This window comes from Hevea brasiliensis, chromosome 13 (assembly GCF_030052815.1).
Source record: "Hevea brasiliensis isolate MT/VB/25A 57/8 chromosome 13, ASM3005281v1, whole genome shotgun sequence".
Lineage (NCBI taxonomy): Eukaryota > Viridiplantae > Streptophyta > Magnoliopsida > Malpighiales > Euphorbiaceae > Hevea > Hevea brasiliensis.
The window spans coordinates 25,024,142-25,046,364 of record NC_079505.1 but is presented as its reverse complement, the minus strand read 5'-3'; positions in this window follow the sequence as shown (position 1 = coordinate 25,046,364).

Here is a 22,223-nt window from a genome sequence, read left to right as displayed (position 1 = left end):
TCACGCTAAAAAATACAAAGAAAGGTTATCCTCTAATTTATGTCCTTTTCAACCAATCCATGCTTTTGTTAATCTTTGTTATTTCTGAACGCAAGTCATCTCGTCCTGAGTAATGTATAAGTGGTTGGATAAAATGTAGGTAACGGCAACTTAAGAGTTCCTTTGAAATAATGAAAGGTCTAAATGATAAGCCAGGAAAATGGTGAAGCCGAATCACTAGAATAACTCAATAGATTATTGGGCAAGACGTCATAATACAGAGTGAAACCAAACCTTGGATAAATAAAGGGAATAAATCGGGTATCAAAAAGGTATTGACTAGGCGACCACATAGGAAGATCGAAGAATTCGGTTTGGTACCCCCTGCCTAGTCCTAAGGTACCAATAAGTTACAGAAGTCTTATTCAGACCCCCCGACACCTGTGAATGTCAGAACCCTTAGCCTTAGGCTTTCTCGATAGATAAGATTTAAAGAGATCGGAAAAGTCCTTATCCGACTACCATTTAAATACTAAAGAGGTCGGAGGAGAGTTCTTATTCGATCCTCAACCATAATTTTAATAATTTAAAAGAGGTCGGAGGAGAGTTCTTATCCGATCCTCAACCATGATTTTAACAAATAATTTAAAAGAGGTCGGAGGAGAGTTCTTATCCGATCCTCAACCATGATTTTAATAAATATTAAAAGAGATCGGAGGAGAGTTCTTATCCAGTTCTCAAGCTTAAAAATTTTAATAAATATTAAAAGAGATCGGAGGAGAGTTCTTATCCGGTTCTCAAGCTTAAAAATTTTAATAAATATTAAAAAAGATCGGAGGAGAGTTCTTATCCGGTTCTCAAGCTTAAAAATTTTAATAAATATTAAAAGAGATCGGGGGAGAGTTCTTATTCGGTTCTCAATCTAAAATTTAAATAAATATTAAAAGAGATCGGGGGAGAGTTCTTATCCGGTTCTCAATCTAAAATTTAAATAAATATTCAAAAGAAATCGGAGGAGAGTTCTTATCCAATTTCAAAAATTGAATCCTAATAAAATAGCCCTTCAAACAAAACTAACATGCAACAGTAACTCACTAAGGTTGTCTCATTTACTTATGTATCTGGGTAATCCGAATTAGTGAAAAATCAAATATTCCTTTTGTCAAAAGGATTAACATTTCCATTCAAGCCCTCCTAACTAATTTATAAAGAATGCGAAGTTAAATCTACTTACCCTTATTAAGGGACGAGGTGGGGTGCCTAACACCTTCCCCATCCGTTTACGGACCCCGAACCTAGAATCTCTGTCTTGAAGTGGTTTCATTTCAATTTATCTTCACAAATGGTTTTCTTTAGTTTCCCTCAAAACTAAAGTGGCGACTCCTCACTCTTTCCCACTTCGGTGAGGGTTCGTTCAGGCGACCGCAAAATCCCTTGCGATAGCTTGGCGACTCCGCTGGGGATCCTTATTGTGACCCCAGTTTAGAGGTCCAAAAGTAGATTTAATTTTCCAATCAAATCATAGTTAGGTGGGCTCACTCGGCAATATTTTATATGCTAATTATTGTTATTCCTGCTAACTGTTTTGTTTGTCTTACTTGTTTTATTTCTACAGCGCTCTTCGTTTTATAAAAAAAGAAGGAAAAAAAATCCCCCTATATTGGGAAGAGGTAAAGGTGTCCCTTCACACACTGAACACTCACATAATGTCCTCACACACGTCGGCCCTATACCCGGACTTTCTTACCCATTTAGGAAAGTAGGAGGGAGTCATGTAGCGGTACCGTGGGTTTTACCCCGTTAGTATCCGTGAAGGCTTCTGCTCAAATTGAAACTCGTTCTATTTACTGTGATACCCGTGGAATTTTCCCGATAATATCATGGCTATAGAATGGGGCTCTACTTTTTCCAGTAGGGGCAATTTGGGAACCTGTGGCTTTTAGAAAATTAGATCCTGAGCTAAACTATCACGATAGCTGAAAGCCGTAGTAAGCTACCTTATAAGATAGAACTATCCAATTAGGTAGCACTCATCCGGTATCAGGAGTCTCCCTATTCTAGGACAAAAGGGGTATGCTTACTCTTACCGCCTCAGTTTTCTTTTGTTCATTTTTGTGAGGGTAATCTTGAATTCTACTGAAACACCTATACATTTTCCTACTTTGATAAATGTGTATGTGTCACCCTGCCAACAGTATAATTCAAAATTACCTAAATTTACCCTGCTGACGAGTTTTTCCCGCAGGCATCACCAAACCAAAAGTCTGTAAAAAGGATAAGCATCATTTTTAACATGGCATCCTCGAGTCAGTCGGCAGAAGAAGTTTAGAATGCTAAACTGTGGTCCAAATCAGTTCATAGTCCAGTACCCCCGCAAAACGATGTTTCTAAGGCATATGCTAGCTTACTGCCTTCATTGGATCTGAACAAATTGAGGTCAGAATGAACAGCCTCGAGGGTCTGTCTAACGGTTGGAGGTCGTTTCCTGATCAGGTCAAGGCACAATTTGAAGAGAAGTACGGGAGGATTGCAACCTTAATGCGAGCCAAGGTCCAAATCCCGGCATTAAAGGCCATGCTGTCGGTTTGGAGTCCTAAGTATGGGGTATTCTCTTTCAATGATATTGATACAGTTCCCACTATGGAAGAATATCAGGCATTACTAGGGATTCCTTATTCAACGCAGAATCGGATCTACCTACACCTCGAGCATAGGCAGACCTGGAAACGATTGGCACATATGTTGGGTACTTCCCCAGAAGAAGTAAAGTCAAAAGAAACTGTCAAAGGAAACACGTATGGTTGGTATTGGACACATCTCAAGAAGTGGTTAGATCAATACATCCAAGAGAAACAGTGGGATCGAGCTTCAGTGGCACTCGCCTTGGGAATCTATGGCCTGATTTTGTTCCTGGGACCATCAGGAATCATAACCTGCAGCACGGTGGAAGTATTCTGGGCAGTAGAAAAGCAGGAGGTCAATCCGATACCGGCAATTCTTGCGGAGACCTTATTAACCCTTACCTACTGCAGACAACAGGGCAAAGGGTCCATTAAGTGTTGTTCTCAATTGTTGTACCTCTGGATTATCAGTCACATGTGTCCTATGGAGACAAAGGGATTGACTTGGTACCTTGACCAGCCTCTCATTGAGAAGATGACCCGGTTAGTAATCAGTCCGAAGAATGAACAGCAGTGGCGGGAACGGATTTTGAGTTTCAATAGCCATGATTACTGTTGGAGGAAACTGTGGACGTCAAGTCAATCCATTTTGATCAGCACGGGAGGTAATCAATCGGTATCCCTAATCGGAGTAACTGGATACACAAGTTACACTCCGGCATTGGTAATGAGACAGTTTGGCTCAACACAGTCCAGAATCAACATTGAAGAATATCACCAGAGTCATTTCTACCATGAGCTCAAGGAAGAGGAAGGATTGAAGATAGCTCGCAGATCTTGGGAAAGCATCTCTCTGATGGAGAGGTCGCCTAAAGGTCCAAGTGCCACACGCGATTATCTTGAATGGAGGGCTGACAGGGACCGAGAACACTCAACTGCAGAATTCGAAGACAGCGACCCTCGCTGAAACGTCCTATTAGAAGGAGCTAATAATCGTCTGGCCGACTCACTATAAAAGGCAAATACCGAGAACTCAGAACTGCAAGAACAAATAAAACAGTTGGAGGACCAACATTAGAACCTTAAAAGAAAGGTGAGAAGACTCAGGGAACAGGCAAGGGCCGAAAAGATGGGGTTCGAAGAGCAAGAGGTACGATGGGAAAAGGAAAAAGACTCTCTCCAAGCTGAGGTAAAAGAAGTAGAAGTACTGAATAGTAAGCTTCAGGAAAAAATGAAATACCAAGAGATACTCATAGAAGAGTACAAATAAGAAAACAAAAAGAAGAAGCTCGAATTGAAAGAACAGGCACTACTCATCAACGATATCTTGAAAGAGTGTGCTAAGGAAAGGAAAGAGAAAGAAAGACAAGCTGCTCTCTATCAAGAGCTGAAAGAGAATGTTGACCAGCTGGAGAGAACGATAGCACAGGGAAAACAAGAACTATTATCTAAATCCGAGTATGCTCTGAAAGCATTTGACCCTGCCAAACAAGAAGAAAGGTTATATGAGTATCTCAGAAAATGTCATCTCATTATAAAGAACCTCCCAGAGCCCAGGCTGATGTAAAGAATACGGTATACAAATTATTCAGTTAATGAAATGATTTTTGGGCCATTGTTTAGCAAAATTGTGAATGAATAATATGACTACCGTAGGAACTCCCTCGCTAGGGTTATGTGAAAAATTGAATGCGCCATATGGACAGGTATCATAAATGCGCATTCAATCCAGTCATTCATAGTCAGACTATCGAAAGATGCCATGATAAAGTTGATGCAATTATCCTTTCGCAGATTTCATTCTGGCTCCCAAACGCCACTGTATCCTTCGCCCGGACCAGGACTTTTAGTTTTTTTACAAAATTCGAAATTCATTAAAAACCTTTTTTTTGCTCCCTACAGAAAATCAACATTGCTTCAAACAGGGCAAGTCTGACCAAGCACGCGGTTCAACCCAAGCGAGTGTACTTAACAAGATCTCGAACAAAGAAGATAATGAAAGATTAGGAACAAGTATAGAACCTACAAGGACAGGTTTTCGAATTGAAGGATCAGGTCTCAGAACTTATGAGACTAATGAGAGAAATGTCCTAGAATAAACCTGCTTCAGAACCTAACTTACCACTACCTCCTCCACCCCCTACAACAATGGATCCTCACCAAGCTTCAACTTCTTTTACCTTTCAGTCACCTATTCCGGACCCGACAATCACTGTTAATCCGGCTACCATGAATAATGACCTACCTTACTCTCATTACCCAACCGTTTCAAACACCGACCCATACCCTTCAATTCTAATCCCTCCAGTTCACTCCACCCCTCATCTCCCAACTGGAGGAGCGTTTCACGCAGTAGGAGCAGAACATAAGACCAAGGAAAATGAAAAACTGTCTGCTCTAGAGGAAAGAATGAGAGCAATAGAGGGACTGAACATGTACGGCGCGGTTGATGTGGCGTCACTTAAGTTGGTGCCGGACGTGGTAGTGCCACCCAAATTCAAGGTCCCGGATTTGGACAAGTACACCGGGAATTCAGACCCTCGCATTCACTTGGCCACCTATATCGCCAAGATGTCCGCTTTGACAGATGACGACAGACTGTTAGTCCACTTCTTTCATGAGAGCCTCTCGGGCACCACGAGGTGGTGTATTCGGTTGGACAGAGCAACCGCGCTCTGGAAGGATTTAGCCGATGCCTTCTTAAACAAAGATAAATTTAATCGCGATGTGGCCCCACAAGGAGGGACCTCGAACTTGGTGCGAAAGACAGGAAAGCTTCAAGGAGTATGCCCAGAGATGGAGAGAAAAGGTGGCGTATACACCCCTGGATCGACAATGAGCTATGCTCTCTGTTCATCGAGACTTTGAAAGCTCCTTACTTCAACTTGATGATCGGAAACACTTCCAACAGCTTCTCAGATATCATCCAAGCCGGTGAGAGAATAGAGGCCAATTTAAGGATGGGGCGACTGCAGGAGGTGAATGAGAATCCTGCAAAGAAGACTGCCAGCTTTGGCAAAAAGAGAGAGGGTGAGGTGCATTCCATCACCCGGCAGAACAATTATTCCCCACTACCCCAGAATAACTATCGGCCATACCCTTCCCCTCATGGCCAAACAATTGCAAACATCCCACCTCCGTTCTCAAATTATCCACACCCGCGCCCACAGTATCCCCCACCTACAAATTACCAACCTAGACCACCTCCTTCTCCTGCTCAACCGAAACCACCACAAAACAACCCAAGACCCCCAAGAAACCCTGATCCACCTCTTCCCCTCCCGCTCAGTGAAATATACCGATACCTTGTCGGTATAAACCAGATAGTACCAGTTCCCCTAGACCCAATTCAGCCTCCATGTCCCAGGTGGTATGATGCCACTGTCCGTTGTGAGTATCATGGAGGGGCACAAGGGCATTCAACTGACAACTGCGGAGCACTCAGGGGGAGAGTGCACGCTTTAATCCGGAACGGGTGGCTGAAAATTGAGGGAAATGGTTCCCTCCCCAATGTTACCTCAAACCCGTTGCCCAACCATAATGCGGGCAATGGTGTAAATATGATAGAGTCTGACGGAGAAAGGTCGACACTGGTGGTAGACGAGCTGATTCCTTACTTTGAGGAAAATTTTGCCTTGGCAATGAGGGAAGGCTACCTTTGCCCTCAGGTATCAGGGTCAGTAAAGGATACGGGATGTCCTTACCATGGAGGGGCAACTGATCATGAGCTACGGGACTGTGAGGGATTCAAGCAAGAGGTTCAGAACTTGTTATCCCTCAAAGTTCTGAGATGCCAGACAAGGTCGAAGACGGAAGGGGGGGGTGAACACAACTAGATACAGCCAGAATGCTTCTACCTCTAAACCCAGAATCACCTTTTCACCCCCAGTAGCCTCACTGCCAGTAACGGTTATCCGAACTCTGCCTCAGCTCCCTGTCACCAATACTCACGCTATGCCTTGGAACTATAATTTCCAAGTTTTCACTCAAGGAGCGTCAAGCAGTACATCAGCTCCTAATCTTGCCTCACCTCCGACACCACCAAAACCATGTTTCACTCCTCATGAGCATTTTAAAATGACCTATGTCGGACCTACCGCCAGTACTACTCCCCAAGTTAATCCTCAGCCCGTCGCTGCCACAAAATCCTCCTCGCTTGAGCAAGAAGTCAAGTTCATAACTTGAAGTGGGAGGTGTTACGGGAACGAAGAGAAAGAAAAGAGGAAAGGGAAAGTAAAAATGGGAGAGTCACTAAAGAATATAGAAGAGGAGGTTGAGAAGACGGAGGAAGTAGAGCCTGCCGGACCTAAAGAAGAGGAAGAGCTGTTGCTCCAAATAATGAAACAGAGTGAGTACGATGTGGTGGAGCAGTTGAGAAAGACACCTGCCCAAATTTCACTGTTATCGCTAATCCTGAGTTCGGAAGTGCACCGACAAGCCTTGCAGAGAATCCTGGATCAGGCCTTTGTAAACCCCGACATCACACCGGGGCAGTTTGAGAAGATAGTGGGACAAATCCAGGCATCCAGTTTTGTTACTTTCTCGGAAGACGAGATAGACCCTGCGGGTTTAAGGCACACTAAAGCTCTGCATGTGACAGTGAAATGTAAGGGTTGCATAGTAGCCAAGGTACTTATTGATAACATATCAGCTCTCAATGTACTGCCTAGTGCTACCTTGGCTAGGTTGCCAGTTGACCAAACAAATATACGTCAAAGTGCTATGGTGGTAAGAGCCTTTGACGGTACAAGAAGAGAAGTCCTGGGGGACATTGACTTGCCACTTCAAATTGGCGCATGTACCTTCAACGTTACATTCCAAGTGATGAATATTGAACCGGCCTACACTATGTTGCTGGGGAGGCCGTGGATCCATTCCGCAAATGTTGTTCCTTCAACTTTGCATCAGAAAATAAAGTACATCATGGACGGCAAAATCATCACGGTAAGAGGGGAAGAAGCCATATTAGTCACCAAGCCACAATCACTTCCTTACGTGGAAGCTGCTGAGGAGTCGTTGGAAAGTTCTTTCCAGGCCCTCGAATTACAAGACACCAGAAATGAAGGGGCTATGGCTATGGTAGCCAAAGTGATGTCAAGAAATGGGTACGAAGAGGGCAAGGGCTTAGGCACCGCATTGCAAGGAATCGTTGAACCTATATCGGCTATCCAGAAGGTAGGCCGCTGTGGTTTGGGTTATGAGGAAGATGCCCTTATGGATGGGCGATTCTGGATGAGGAAAATGCTTCGAGATCAAAGGTTTGACCAGAAAATGGGAAAAAGGAAGGTAGTCCCGAGAATCATGGAGATCTTCACTAAACCGGTCATTGAAAATCCGGCAGATGTGGAAGAATCACCTGATGAACCATCCATCGATGTCATCCACCTGGATTCCTTGTATGAAGCTCTGGTCTCGCCAATAGCTGAGGGGCAAGAACTGGGCAACTGGACAGCAGAGGACATCCCTGTACTCAATTTCGAGTAAAGTACCTTTGGTTATCTACACTTGATCATTTTGTCCATAGTGACAAGTGTAATACTGTAAATGGACCTTTTTCTTATGGCATAAATATTAATGAATTAATAGCGCATTTTAAATCCAATTCTCTTTTTTTTCTTTCCATTTGAATTCCATCCTTATAATATATTCTATTTTCATTCATCCAGGACCATTCATCAATTAACACCTAATAATCCTGTAGATTCAGAAATTCCTTTGGTTAATTTTGAAATCCCCGTAACTGCCATTACTTCAAGTGATTCTGAGGAAGAGCTCACAGAAGAAAGCGATGAAAGGAATGAACCTTCCCTAGTGCCTTGTGGCGATGAAACACGCACCATAAACTTAGGCACGGAAGAAGTGAAAAGGGAACTTAAGGTTGTGGAGAGTGAGGAATTGGGAGATATGATCAGTTTGCTCAGAGAATTCTTGGACGTATTTTCCTGGAGCTATGATGATATGGTTGGTCTGGACCCCCAGATAGTGACGCACAAAATTCCCCTAATTCCAGGAACGATCCCGGTGAAGCAGAAACTAAGAAGAATGAATCCTGACACACTGCTCAAAGTTAGGGATGAGGTCAAGAAACAGTATGACGCTGGGTTCCTGGAAGTAGTCAAATATCCCCAATGGATAGCTAACGTTGTCCCGGTAATGAAGAAGGACGGGAGAGTTAGGGTGTGCGTCGATTACAGGGATCTCAATAAAGCAAGCTTGAAAGATGATTTCCCTCTCCCCCACATTGATGTGTTAGTAGACAATGCTGCGGGATTAGGTAGGTGTTCGTGTATTGATGGGGCATCGGGGTACAATCAAATCCCAATGGATGGGGAAGACAAAGAGAAGACAGCTTTTATCACTCAATGGGGAGTATTTTGCTATCGGGTCATGCCTTTCGGATTAAAGAATGCTGGCGCCACTTACCAACGCGCTATGGTCACATTATTCCACGATATGATGCATAAAGAGGTGGAAGTGTATGTGGATGATATGATCATTAAATCAAAGGGGGAAGAGAGCCACGTACAGGTGATGAGAAGGGTATTCGAAAGGCTCAGGAAATACCAGCTGAAACTGAACCCTGCCAAATGCATATTCGGAGCCAGATCTGGAAAGTTGTTGGGATTCATAGTAAGCGAGAGGGGAATAGAAGTTGATCCAGACAAAGTTCGAGCTATTCAAGAAATGCCATCCCCAAAAACAGAAAGGGAGGTGCGCAGTTTTCTGGGAAAGTTGAACTACATATCGAGATTTATTTCTAATCTCACTGCCAAGGCCGAGCCTATTTTCAGACTACTCCGGAAGAACAATTCAACCCAATGGAATTCAGTTTGCCAAGAGGCTTTCGAGAAAATCAAGCAGTACTTGTCCAACCCACCAGTATTGGTTCCACCCGTGGCGGGGAGGCCTTTGATCCTGTATATGGCAGTCCAACAGAACTCGATGGGATGTGTTTTGGGACAACATGATGATACTGGCCAAAAAGAGAGGGCTATTTATTATCTGAGCAAAAAGTTCAATGATTGCCAGTCGAGGTACTCTTTCCTAGAGAAAACTTGCTACGCATTAGCCTGGACGGCAAATCGCCTCAAACACTACATGTTGAATCACAAGACATGGCTCATCTCCAGGATGGATCCTATCAAATATGTATTCGAAAGCCCATTCGTGCCAGGTAGGATAGCCAAGTGGCAGGTTATACTCTCCCAATATGACATAGTCTATATGACCCGGAAGGCGGTGAAAGGTAGCGTGATCGCTGACCTCCTAGCAGAAAATCCTATCCAGGATTATGAAGCTCTGGATTTTGAGTTCCCTGATGAGCATATTAATGAAGTAGACTGCGAAGAAGAGGGGCCAACCGATGTATGGGAAATGTATTTCGACGGAGCTATCAATTTGTCCGGTAATGGAATTGGAGCTGTATTGATATCCCCGGATGGGAAACATTTTCCGATAGCTATCAAGTTGAGATTTGACTGCACCAACAACGTCGCGGAATATGAAGCTTGTGTGATGGGTCTACAGGTCGCCATCGAAATGAAAATCAGGAAGTTGGAGGTATACAGAGACTCAGCCCTGATTATTTATCAGGTCAAGGGAGAATGGCAAACTAAGGATCCGAAGCTGATCCCATATCAAAAGTACTTACTGAAGCTGATTAAGAAATTCGAAGAAATCTCTTTCACTCATCTTAGTAGAGACAAGAATCAGTTTGCTGATGCCTTAGCTACTCTAGCTGTTATGGCTCAAATCGAAGAAGGGCAGATGACTCAGATATTGAAGATTAAGGCAAGGAATGAGCCAGCTTATTGCTTCATGATTGAAGGAGAACCCGATGGTAAACCTTGGTACCATGACATCTTGTTTTACTGCAAAACCAGAGGATTCCCTTCGGGGGCGAGCAAAAACGAAAAGAGGATGATTCGGAGACTAGCATTGGGATACTTCCCCAGTGGAGAAACCCTATACAAGAGGAGCTCCAACGGCGAATTGTTGAGATGTGTGGATGCAAAAGAGGCGAAGAAAATCCTTTTTGAGACTCATGAGGGAAATTGTGCAACCCATGCCAATGGGCACATGATGGCTAAGCAAATCATGCGACGTGGGTATTTTTGGGCTACAATGGAAAAGGATTGCATCGAGTATTTCCGAAAGTGCCATAAGTGTCAGATTTATGCGGATCCGATAAATGTGCCACCTCACAAGTTGTTCAACCTCGTCTCACCGTGGCCTTTCGCAATGTGGGGCATCGATGTGATTGGTCCCATCAACCCTAAGGCATCCAATGGGCACAGGTTTATCCTGGTAGCAATCGACTATTTTTCTAAATGGGTCGAAGCCACGTCATATGCCCATATTACACAGAACACGTTTCTCAAATTCCTCAGAAACAATATCATCTGCCGGCATGGTCTCCCCAATGAAATCGTCACTGACAACGCCAAGAATCTCAATGGTCTAAAGATTCAAAAATTGTGTGATCAATACAAAATCCGACATCTCAATTCCTCCCCATACCGTCCCCAGATGAATGGAGCGGTGGAAGCTGCAAACAAAAATCTCAAGAGGATAATCCGGAAAATGACAGTCACATATAGGGATTGGCATGATATGCTTCCCTACGCTCTTCACACATACCGGACTTCTGTAAGAACCTCAACTGGGGCAACTCCATACTCACTGGTTTACGGGATGGAAGCGGTATTACCTATTGAAGTTGAAATTCCTTCCCTAAGGATTCTGAAGGAATCGGGGATTGATGAGTCAGAATGGATCCAGTCAAGGTTGGATCAGTTAAACTTGCTGGATGAGAAAAGGTTAACAGCAGCATGTCATGGGCAATTATACCGGAGGAGAATGGCTAGGGCATTTGACAAAAGCGTTCGCCCACGCGAATTCCAACCCGGGGACCTAGTTCTGAAGAAAGCGCTGCCAAATCAGAACGATCCCCGAGGCAAATGGTCAACAACCTACGAGGGACCCTATGTGGTTAAAAAGGCATTTTCTGGAGGAGCCTTGATCTTGACCCACATGGACGGTGAAGAATTCCCAAGACCCGTGAATGCTGACACCGTCAAGAGATACTATGCCTAAAAAAAAAAAAAGGAAAGAGGTAGGGTAGGAGTGAAAACCCGAAAGGGCGCTCCTAGCAAAATGTGTGAAAGAAGGCGAAAACCCCGAAGGGGCGCTTTCTGTAAAATGAGTGAAGGATGAAAACCCGAAAGGGCGTCCTGAAAGAGCGAGCCCTAAAAAAAAAAAAAAAGGGAGGCTAGGGGTGAAAACCCGAAAGGGCATCCCAAGAACAAAAAGAGAGAAATAAGGAATGGGGCATGAAACTGGGGATGAAGAGGAAATCGCCACGACATGAGGCTTCAGAGAACTTGAAATAATGGCAGTTAAGAGACTTCAAAGCCAACCATAAGGAATATGTGAGATCTATCCTTATACCCTTTTTCTTTGAAACCCTATCCTTGTTTTTCCTAAAACCGTAATAAAGTTATACTTTATTCCCTCTGCATTTATTTTTCCTGTCTACTCACTCTTTAATACTATCCTTCTTGTTATTTAATGCGCTATTAATCAGTTAAAATTTTTTGCCATAAGATTAGGTTTTAACAATTGATAACCTCACGTACTTTACTATGAGGTTTGCAGGGAATGACCAGGAAAAGGGTACACAAAAAGAAAAGAAAATAGGGGTGAAAACCCGAAAGGGCATCCAAAAAAAAAAAACTAGAGGTGAAAACCCGGAAGGGCGCTTCTAGTCATATAGACAAAGGGGAAGTGAAAACCCGCAACGGCGCTTTTCGGAAAAAAAAAAAAAAAAAAAAAAAAACATAAAAGGGGCATTTGAAGAAATGAGGTCATAGGTCAAGCCATGCAACTCGTCCTCCATTAATCATTGGCCTTCGAGATTCTGTTAAGTACACTTCATCGGGGAAGAACTTCTTATGTCCGGATTAGGCTTGCTTTGTAAGTGCATTTAAATTTCCTATTATCAACCTCTGGTTCCTTGATCTAAGTTGATTTTAATTTCATGCAATTTAAATTCCCCGTTATCAACCTCTGGTTCCTTGATCTAAGTTGATTTTAATTTCATGCAATTTAAATTTCCTGTTATCGACCTCTGGTTCCTTGATCTAAGTTGATTTTAATTTCATGCAATTTAAATTTCCTGTTATCGACCTCTGGTTCCTTGATCTAAGTTGATTTTAATTTCATGCAATTTAAATTTCCCGTTATCGACCTCTGGTTCCTTGATCTAAGTTGATTTTAATTTCATGCAATTTAAATTTCCCATTATCGACCTCTGGTTCCTTGATCTAAGTTGATTTTAATTTCATGCAATTTAAATTTCCCGTTATCGACCTCTGGTTCCTTGATCTAAGTTGATTTTAATTTCATGCAATTTAAATTTCCCGTTATCGACCTCTGGTTCCTTGATCTAAGTTGATTTTAATTTCATGCAATTTAAATTTCCTGCTATCAACCTCTGGTTCCTTGATCTAAGTTGATTTTAATTTCATGCAATTTAAATTTCCCGTTATCGACCTTTGGTTCCTTGATCTAAGTTGATTTTAATTTCATGCAATTTAAATTTCCCGTTATCGACCTCTGGTTCCTTGATCTAAGTTGATTTTAATTTCATGCAATTTAAATTTCCCGTTATCGACCTCTGGTTCCTTGATCTAAGTTGATTTTAATTTCATGCAATTTAAATTTCCTGTTATCAACCTCTGGTTCCTTGATCTAAGTTGATTTTAATTTCATGCAATTTAAATTTCCTGTTATCAACCTCTGGTTCCTTGATCCAAGTTGATTTTAATTTTCTAGTATTTTAACTCCTGTTATCAATCTCTAGGTCACTAACTTAGGTATGCTTTAGTTCCCCAACTTTGAACACTTAATCATCCAAAATATGGGTCTGAATCTTTACATAATTCCGACACGGGAAAAATTTTCCCTTTAATAGAAATTACGTAAAGAGGGGCAGCTGTCGACACCATATTTTGGCTGATCCCCAGAATCAATAAACTTTGAAACTGATCCCTAGAATCAATAAACTTTGAAACCGATCCCCAGAATCAATAAACTTTGAAACCGATCCCCAGCACTAAGTCTCCCTTTGACAGCCAATTACATTTCCTATCTCTCTTTGCTAGAAAACCACATTTCCGATCTCTCCTCACAAGGAATTGAATCAATGCTAAGTCCTCATATCAGTTAAAGCCTTACCGGTCTATTAAATCACTCACCGACCTCTCAAACCAATTGTCGAATCTCCTGACCAGTCAAGTACATTCCTGATCTCTCTTGTCAAACAAAATTGAACGACACTAGATCTTTATGTCACCGGTCTTATTACCGATCTCTCATTTAAAGTTTAGGAATAATCAAGTTAAGATTCCAATCCGGTGTAATGATGATCTCGATCTTAAGTGGGTTTGCCAAATCTCCAATTTTAATCAAGTCCCGTTTAGCATTGGTTCCCTACCGATCTCATGCTCATTGTGTTTTCCGATCTCTCACACTTAGGTTAATAATCACTTTCAGTTGCTTCGATATACTCAGACAATCAAGTGCTTAAGTAATTTAGAGATTTTCGGATCACAACCATTCACTGAACAAAAGAGGCATTTCATTTCATTTCATTGCAGAATTTGTACAAATCATTCAGCTGGAGGATCACCCCCAGCCTGATCTACATTTTGCCCATCCCCTCTCTCACCCTCAGCCTCCTCCTCACTATCCTCACCCTCACCCTTGGGAGCCAGGTCTGCCATCCAGGTGAAGTCCTCCTCGGGATAACGCTTCTTGAGCTCAGCCAGGAGATCTCTGTGAGCGTTCACATAAGCACCGGCCACTACGGTCACCATTTCTTCTTCTTTCGCTTTGAGCTCCTCAGTAAGATGAGCGAGTTGAGCAGCCTCATCAGCTCGGAGCGCCTGAACTCCCTCGAGAACACGGTCTCGCTCGGCCAGAACACGAGACTGTTTGGCCAGCTTGTCCTCATAGAACTTCATCCGCCCCTCAATTTGAGATATGTAGTCCTAAGCGGACGTTTTGGGAATCGAGGTAAATTAATGCTTTGACCAGACCGGACCTGATTAATGGGAGGACCGGAATAATAGAGATCGGAAGAGAGAAGGCCAGTATAAAAGATCGGAAAATGATCATGAAGATTGGAAAGGAGGAGAGAGAGCAGAAAACAAAGCGAATAAGGCGCCTACCGCTGTCGTCATAATCAGAGCCGAGGTAGTTAAAGCGTTGCAGGTGAAATCTCAACCGCACACCCCAGAATCGCCCGCATTACTGACAGGTGCCAGAATATGTCATGACAGCGCTGTACCTTCCAATCTCCACCGTTGATCCGACTTGTAAGGACGAGCTCGGGGCCATTGGATCAAAGAAGAAGACGACAAGACCGGCGCCTTTCACTCCTAGCCCTTGGATCGCCCCGGACAAGAGAATTTGGGACCGTCAGATTAGAAGAGGAAAAGGACAAATATTCTGAAGGGGATCTTGGCCGTCTAATCTGATTCTCTTTAATTCTTGAGCCTCGAATTATGTCCTTTGAAATCTTGACCCTCCATCTCCCTCAAAATAGATCCTGACCCTTTACGGGGAGCACCCAGTTCCTATAAATACCTGCATGAAAAACTATTCAAAAGGACACAAAAAAAGGAGGTAGTTACTATAGCGGAAGAACTCTGAAATTTAATTCAGATCGTTACTCTGCTATTTTGAAGCTTTTCATAAGAAGAACTTTTGAAACCAGTTTTCTGAAGTGCTTTCTTAAAAAGGATTTTGAACACTGAAACTCTCCATTTTCAGCTCGTTCATTCTCCCGTAGCGCTCACATTTCCACTTCCATCGTCCACACTCAATCTCATTTAAACTCGGGTATTATTCTGACTCGATTGCATTTTAGTAAAGCACTCTTTGTTTCACGGCGAACCTTAGTCACCCGGCTATCAACCTGCAATCTTATTACGTTTTGTGATTCTGTAATTAGTTCAATAGATTCGGCTCCCTACAGGTCAGTGTTCATATTGCCATTTTATTAAGTTCTTGTTTTACGTATTTCCTTTGTTCTTTTTATGCATGTTATTTTCTCTAAGTTCATATCACGCTAAAAAATACAAAGAAAGGTTATCCTCTAATTTATGTCCTTGTCAGCCAATCCATGCTTTTGTTAATCTTTGTTATTTCTGAACGCAAGTCATCTCGTCCCGAGTAATGTATAAGTGGTTGGATAAAATGTAGGTAACGGCAACTTAAGAGTTCCTTTGAAATAATGAAAGGTCTAAATGATAAGCCAGGAAAATGGTGAAGCCGAATCACTAGAATAACTCAATAGATTATTGGGCAAGACGTCATAATACAGAGTGAAACCAAACCTTGGATAAATAAAGGGAATAGATCGGGTATCAAAAAGGTATTGACTAGGCGACCACATAGGAAGATCGGAGAATTCGGTTTGGTACCCCCTGCCTAGTCCTAAGGTACCAATAAGTTACAGAAGTCTTATTCAGACCCCCCGACACCTGTGAATGTCAGAACCCTTAGCCTTAGGCTCTCTCGATAGGTAAGATTTAAAGAGATCGGAAAAGTCCTTATCCGACTACCATTTAAATACTAAAGAGATCGGAGGAGAGTTCTTATCCGATCCTCAACCATAATTTTAATAATTTAAAAGAGGTCGGAGGAGAGTTCTTATCCGATCCTCAACCATGATTTTAACAAATAATTTAAAAGAGGTCGGAGGAGAGTTCTTATCCGATCCTCAACCATGATTTTAATAAATATTAAAAGAGATCGGAGGAGAGTTCTTATCCGGTTCTCAAGCTTAAAAATTTTAATAAATATTAAAAGAGATCGGAGGAGAGTTCTTATCCGGTTCTCAAGCTTAAAAATTTTAATAAATATTAAAAAAGATCGGAGGAGAGTTCTTATCTGGTTCTCAAGCTTAAAAATTTTAATAAATATAAAAAGAGATCGGAGGAGAGTTCTTATTCGGTTCTCAAGCTTAAAAATTTTAATAAATATAAAAAGAGATCGGAAGAGAGTTCTTATCCGGTTCTCAATCTAAAATTTAAATAAATATTAAAAGAGATCGGGGGAGAGTTCTTATCCGGTTCTCAATCTAAAATTTAAATAAATATTCAAAAGAAATCGGAGGAGAGTTCTTATCCAATTTCAAAAATTGAATCCTAATAAAATAGCCCTTCAAACAAAACTAACATGCAACAGTAACTCACTAAGGTTGTCTCATTTACTTATGTATCTGGGTAATCCGAATTAGTGAAAAATCAAATATTCCTTTTGTCAAAAGGATTAACATTTCCATTCAAGCCCTCTTAACTAATTTATAAAAAATGTGAAGTTAAATCTACTTACCCTTATTAAGGGACGAGGTGGGGTGCCTAACACCTTCCCCATCCGTTTACGAACCCCGAACCTAGAATCTCTGTCTTGAAGTGGTTTCATTTCAATTTATCTTCACAAATGGTTTTCTTTAGTTTCCCTCAAAACTAAAGTGGCGACTCCTCACTCTTTCCCACTTCGGTGAGGGTTCGTTCAGGCGACTGCAAAATCCCTTGCGACAAATTGGAAACCAGATAAAAAAAGGGTCGATTTGTTGGATATCCAAAAGATAGTTTTGGATATTATTTTTATTTGTCTACATCACAAAAGGTTGTGATAAGTAGAGATGCCACATTTCTTGAACAACAGTTTGTTCAAGAAGGAGGCAAAGGAAGGCAAATAGAGTTGGAATTGGAAAATTCTAACCAATCAACAGATCAGATGTATATAGATCCATCGAGTCAACCTACACTTATTGATAAAACATCTACAGCTATTCCTCATAGAACAACCAGGGTATCTCACCCACCAGTGAGATATGGTTTCCTTCATGAAGAATAACAAGAGTTGTCTACTCATGAAGAAGTTGATCATAGAGATGATCCACTTACCTATGAAGAAGCTATATCAGATATAGACTCTTCAAAATGGATTGATGCTATGAAATTCGAGATTGGTAAGAGCTTCGCGGTGATATAAATTTCAAAATTTTTTGACATCGAAAATCTAGTGAGTCCCATGAATTTTGTAATATTTTTTTGAACCTTTAATGAGCTTATTTAATTAAACAAAAATTATATTCTAACTCCTAGTGTTGTGGGCTTCGCGTAGGTACTTTCGTTTCGCGGAAATTCTACCAGCACCCGGATTTTCATTTTCAAACTGGACAGGTAGGCTGCCGAAATCATCTCAGAAGCAGGCTGATATTATAGTCCCTGCCACCATTTTCATACACCCCAGATGCATGCCAAGTGTCAGAATTGGCATAGGTAAACCCGAACTCTAAATTCCCTTAATTGCTTAGTGCCGAGTTTAGAAAAAAAATCCATAAAATATTCGTGGGTGACTAGAAAATTATAATTCATTTTGCAATGGCCTTATAGCATTGTTAATGACCGCGGGATAAAATTTTAGAATTTTTAGAGCTAGTTTGAATGATTTTTTGTAGAATATCAGTTTTAAGGACTATAACTAAATTTTTTGATTACGTGAGTTTTGCCTGGTTTGTAGGGCCCAGGAGAGGCCATGTGTAACATCTCTTACCCGAACTACAGTGTAGCTATTAGTAGTATGCCTTAGAGCATATCATTTAGTATGTATCTTGTACATATTTTATTAATAAAAGTCATTTTCACTTTTCTGTTTACATAATATATTTATGTGTAATAGAAAAGGTCCATTGATATTTTGTTAGAAATTCTATTCTTAAGTTGTTAAGAATATGAGTGACAGTATTTCTGGCACAAAGTATCATAAATAGGTTCACAATCGAGGATACTTCACAATAAGGACATGACTTATCCAGAAAGATTGTAATCATATTTGTTCCCAAGTTATTTATATGAGATGTAAATAAGATGGAATGGTGAGTCTCATGCCATATAACAAATATAATAGGCACTTATACATGATAAGTAGGCTGAACCAGTGACATTTATGACAAGCACATGGAGTTTACTCTTGTCAATGCATTGTCATAAATCATATCAGTGCATATAATCTTTAGACCTGAGATAGCACAGTTATCTTGTATATAGGTGGTTTGAGTTTGATACTGCTTTCATACTTGTACTGTGTATGGGTATATGGGCATGTGTTTGCTCCTACTAGTTATATATGGAGGTAGGTGTTGATCAAGATGGAATCTGTTACCCTAAGTAAATAGAGATAAAATCCTATGTTCATTTAATTGTTCTTGATGTTTCAAGTTCTTGGCCAAGACAGATTGATTTATTCAGAAAAGAGTTTCTGATGAGAAAATCTTTTTAATCAAGAACTGGAATTAAAAGAGAACATAATATTCATAGCAAATAGGGTTTGACATAAACCATGACTCCAGCTCGAATTGAGATTTTATAACAGAGAGATTCTAGTGCATGGTAACATATGATTATAGGTTCATTTAAGGTAAACCTTATTACTGATTGGGTGGCTATGGCATGCTATGCTAGGTGTTAACCATAGTCTATGAGCTGCATAAAATGATTTAGAGAAATCATTTAAGGTAAGAAAGAGTTCTGATGATATTAAGAGTTGATATCATGTCTCATTGCAAATTAGTGATGAGCCTAGTAAGTCACACACATACACAAGTAATCACCAAATTAAATATGATTTAATTAATTAATTAAAATTTTTAATTGATTAATTAAATAGGTTTGGTTTGCAATTAGATTGTAAAGTCCCTAGCATGGCTTGAAACCAAATCTAGGTTATTGGATGTATAGTATAAGTTAAATTTATATTTAAAGTGTTTAAATATGAATTTAAATATGAGAAATTAATTAATAGAGATTAATTAATTGATTTATATTTGATATAAATTGATTAGAAGAAGTGAAATAATTATTTTGGGTTGAGAACTCTAAATTAAGACACATGGGTATTTTGATCATTTCACAGGGTGACAAGTGGCACCATGAGACACATGGCATTACACATAAGCTTGTCATATGTCTTTTAACCATGTAAGATGATCAAAGTCAAGATTAAATATAGGTTTGACACTTGGCACAATGTGATTGGGTCAATTAAACCTAGAGCTAATCAAAAGGTGACATGTGGCAAGGGTTTTAAGTAGTGACCTAGCTATATAATGTGTTGTTATGAAAAGAAAAAATAACAAGCTACTGTTCGCTCTTTGGTGCCCCCACCCTTGGCTGTCTATAATCTCTCAAAAGGCAAAACTTATTTTTCTAATTGATTGGAAAAGCATTAGAAGCTGTTCAAGGAGCTGCCATTGGTGATCTTGGAGTGGACAAGCTAGAGGGACAACATCTGGTGTCCTAGGCGCATCCCAAAGGTGCCAAGCATACTGCAGTACATCAAAAAGGTTAGTGCACTTATTCTTGATCTAATCTAGAGTTCTAATGAATTAATCTGTTAATTCTAAAATCTAAAATGGAAAATGTAGATCCAAAAATATGTTAAAAGAGTTTTAATATGCTGTTTATCATTGAAATCAAATAGATAAAAATGAATCTTGCATGATACATGTGACCCTAGATGAAAAATTTTTGAATTCAATAATCTAAACTTGTGTTTTTCATGCTTCCGCTCCTTCAGTAGCCGGACAAGGAATATCATATTTTGTGTCGAAGCACCTTATCTTATCTTACTTTATTCCTTCAATATTTTTATCTCGTTATATTTTAAAATAAATTATATTCAAAGGAGAAACTAATGGAGTGTTCACTATTCACCTGTTTAAAAATTTCAACAATATTTTTCAATAATAATTTCATCCATATTCATCATAATCAAATAATTTCAACTCATTATCCCAATTATCATTTTTCAACATCATCATTTCCATAATTTCAAATATCATCTCATAATTTTCAATTCATGTTTTCTATCACAATTTCAAAAATTTCATCCATTTTTATTTATCACAGCTTACAACCCTCATTACATATGAAATAGCCAATTTTATTAATTTACATCATATATATATATTAAATACAATCTCATAATTTACATTACAACATAATAAATATTAATAACATACAAAATACATTAATATGACCTGTATGGGCCCTATCTACATGCACTGCTGAGGAGGTGATACCTTGGACACTTCTGCAGATCCGAACTCCAAAATCCCAGTCTAATGTCTACTGAGCTTTATCTTCAGTACCTACGTGAGGAAACAATCCATCGCGCTAGACATTTCTGCTTAGTGGTGCAATAATATAACAAGAAAATAATATATACAAATAAAGATAAAAATAGAGCATAATTTGTGTAATCAAGAATTATTTTGATTTCATATGAAATTTTTAACATTTAATATCTTTTGTCATTTTTGTTGTTCTTTGGAAGCGCTTATTTCATAAGTTTATAATAATAATATACAATATACAAAATTAATAAAATATTGAATTTATATTTATATTATTATGGAAGATGCCTTTGTAATAATTATTTAAGTTATACTTATTTTTTTCTAGCCTTTTCATTGCTTTACTTAACATTTTCTATATATTTTGGATCATTTCATAATAAATAAATTTTTAGAACCAATCTAGTTCATTTTAGATCTTTCTCACTCATTTATTTAATTCCTAATATTCTTAACTTATTTCACTACCCAATTAACCTATGACAGGCTGACTAGACTGGATACACGGGTCCCTGGCATTGGACACTATGGTGCCTCAAGCAGTCATACCATGGGACGCATAACATCAACCACGTATGCAATCGATATAGCTGGCATTGGACACCATGGTGCCTAGGGCCGTCATACCATGAGATGCATAACGTCAACCACGTATGCAATCAATATGGCTAAGAAGCCATGGTAACATATAATCTGGCATACAAGCCATAAATGCGGACATAAAGCTTTAATAACGAGCATAAAGCCTTATACAGTACTGCTAAATCAATCCCCTATTGGCATGCCAATCTATCCAATCTGACACACGTGTCTAGGCAATACATGGGCACATTAGTACCATTAAGTGTTATATGTTTTATTATTTCATTACATGTTCCATTTATATTTTATAATATTTTTAATCCCATTCTAGAAGCATAATTTCTAAATCACATTTCTACATAATTTATGCATACATCGTATCATTCATGTTGATTACAATTCACATCAATTGATTTCATGTACCATTTGTACTCAAAGCATTTTTCCTTTCTCTCATGATGGGAACAAATATCCCATTCACACATTCATGTGATTTATTTATTCATTACTATATTTATGTGAATTATCATTCACAATTCAAGAGGTGTTTTGCATACTAAGTATTTATAATTCACATTATTCCCTCTCATGTGCCATTTATTGTGCAAAGTATTATTATTCTATTTGCAAGAGAAACATAAGTCCTAATGTCACACCTTACCCCTCTGTAAGGCATAACATGATCCCGTAGAATACTTAATGAACTACCGAACTTCACCTACCGATAACTCATTAAGTACCCTACAAGGGATTTTAAAACAATTTTCTTACATTTTGGAAGTGGTGAGCATTTTGGTAGGAATTAAAAACATTTATTCAAAGTTTAA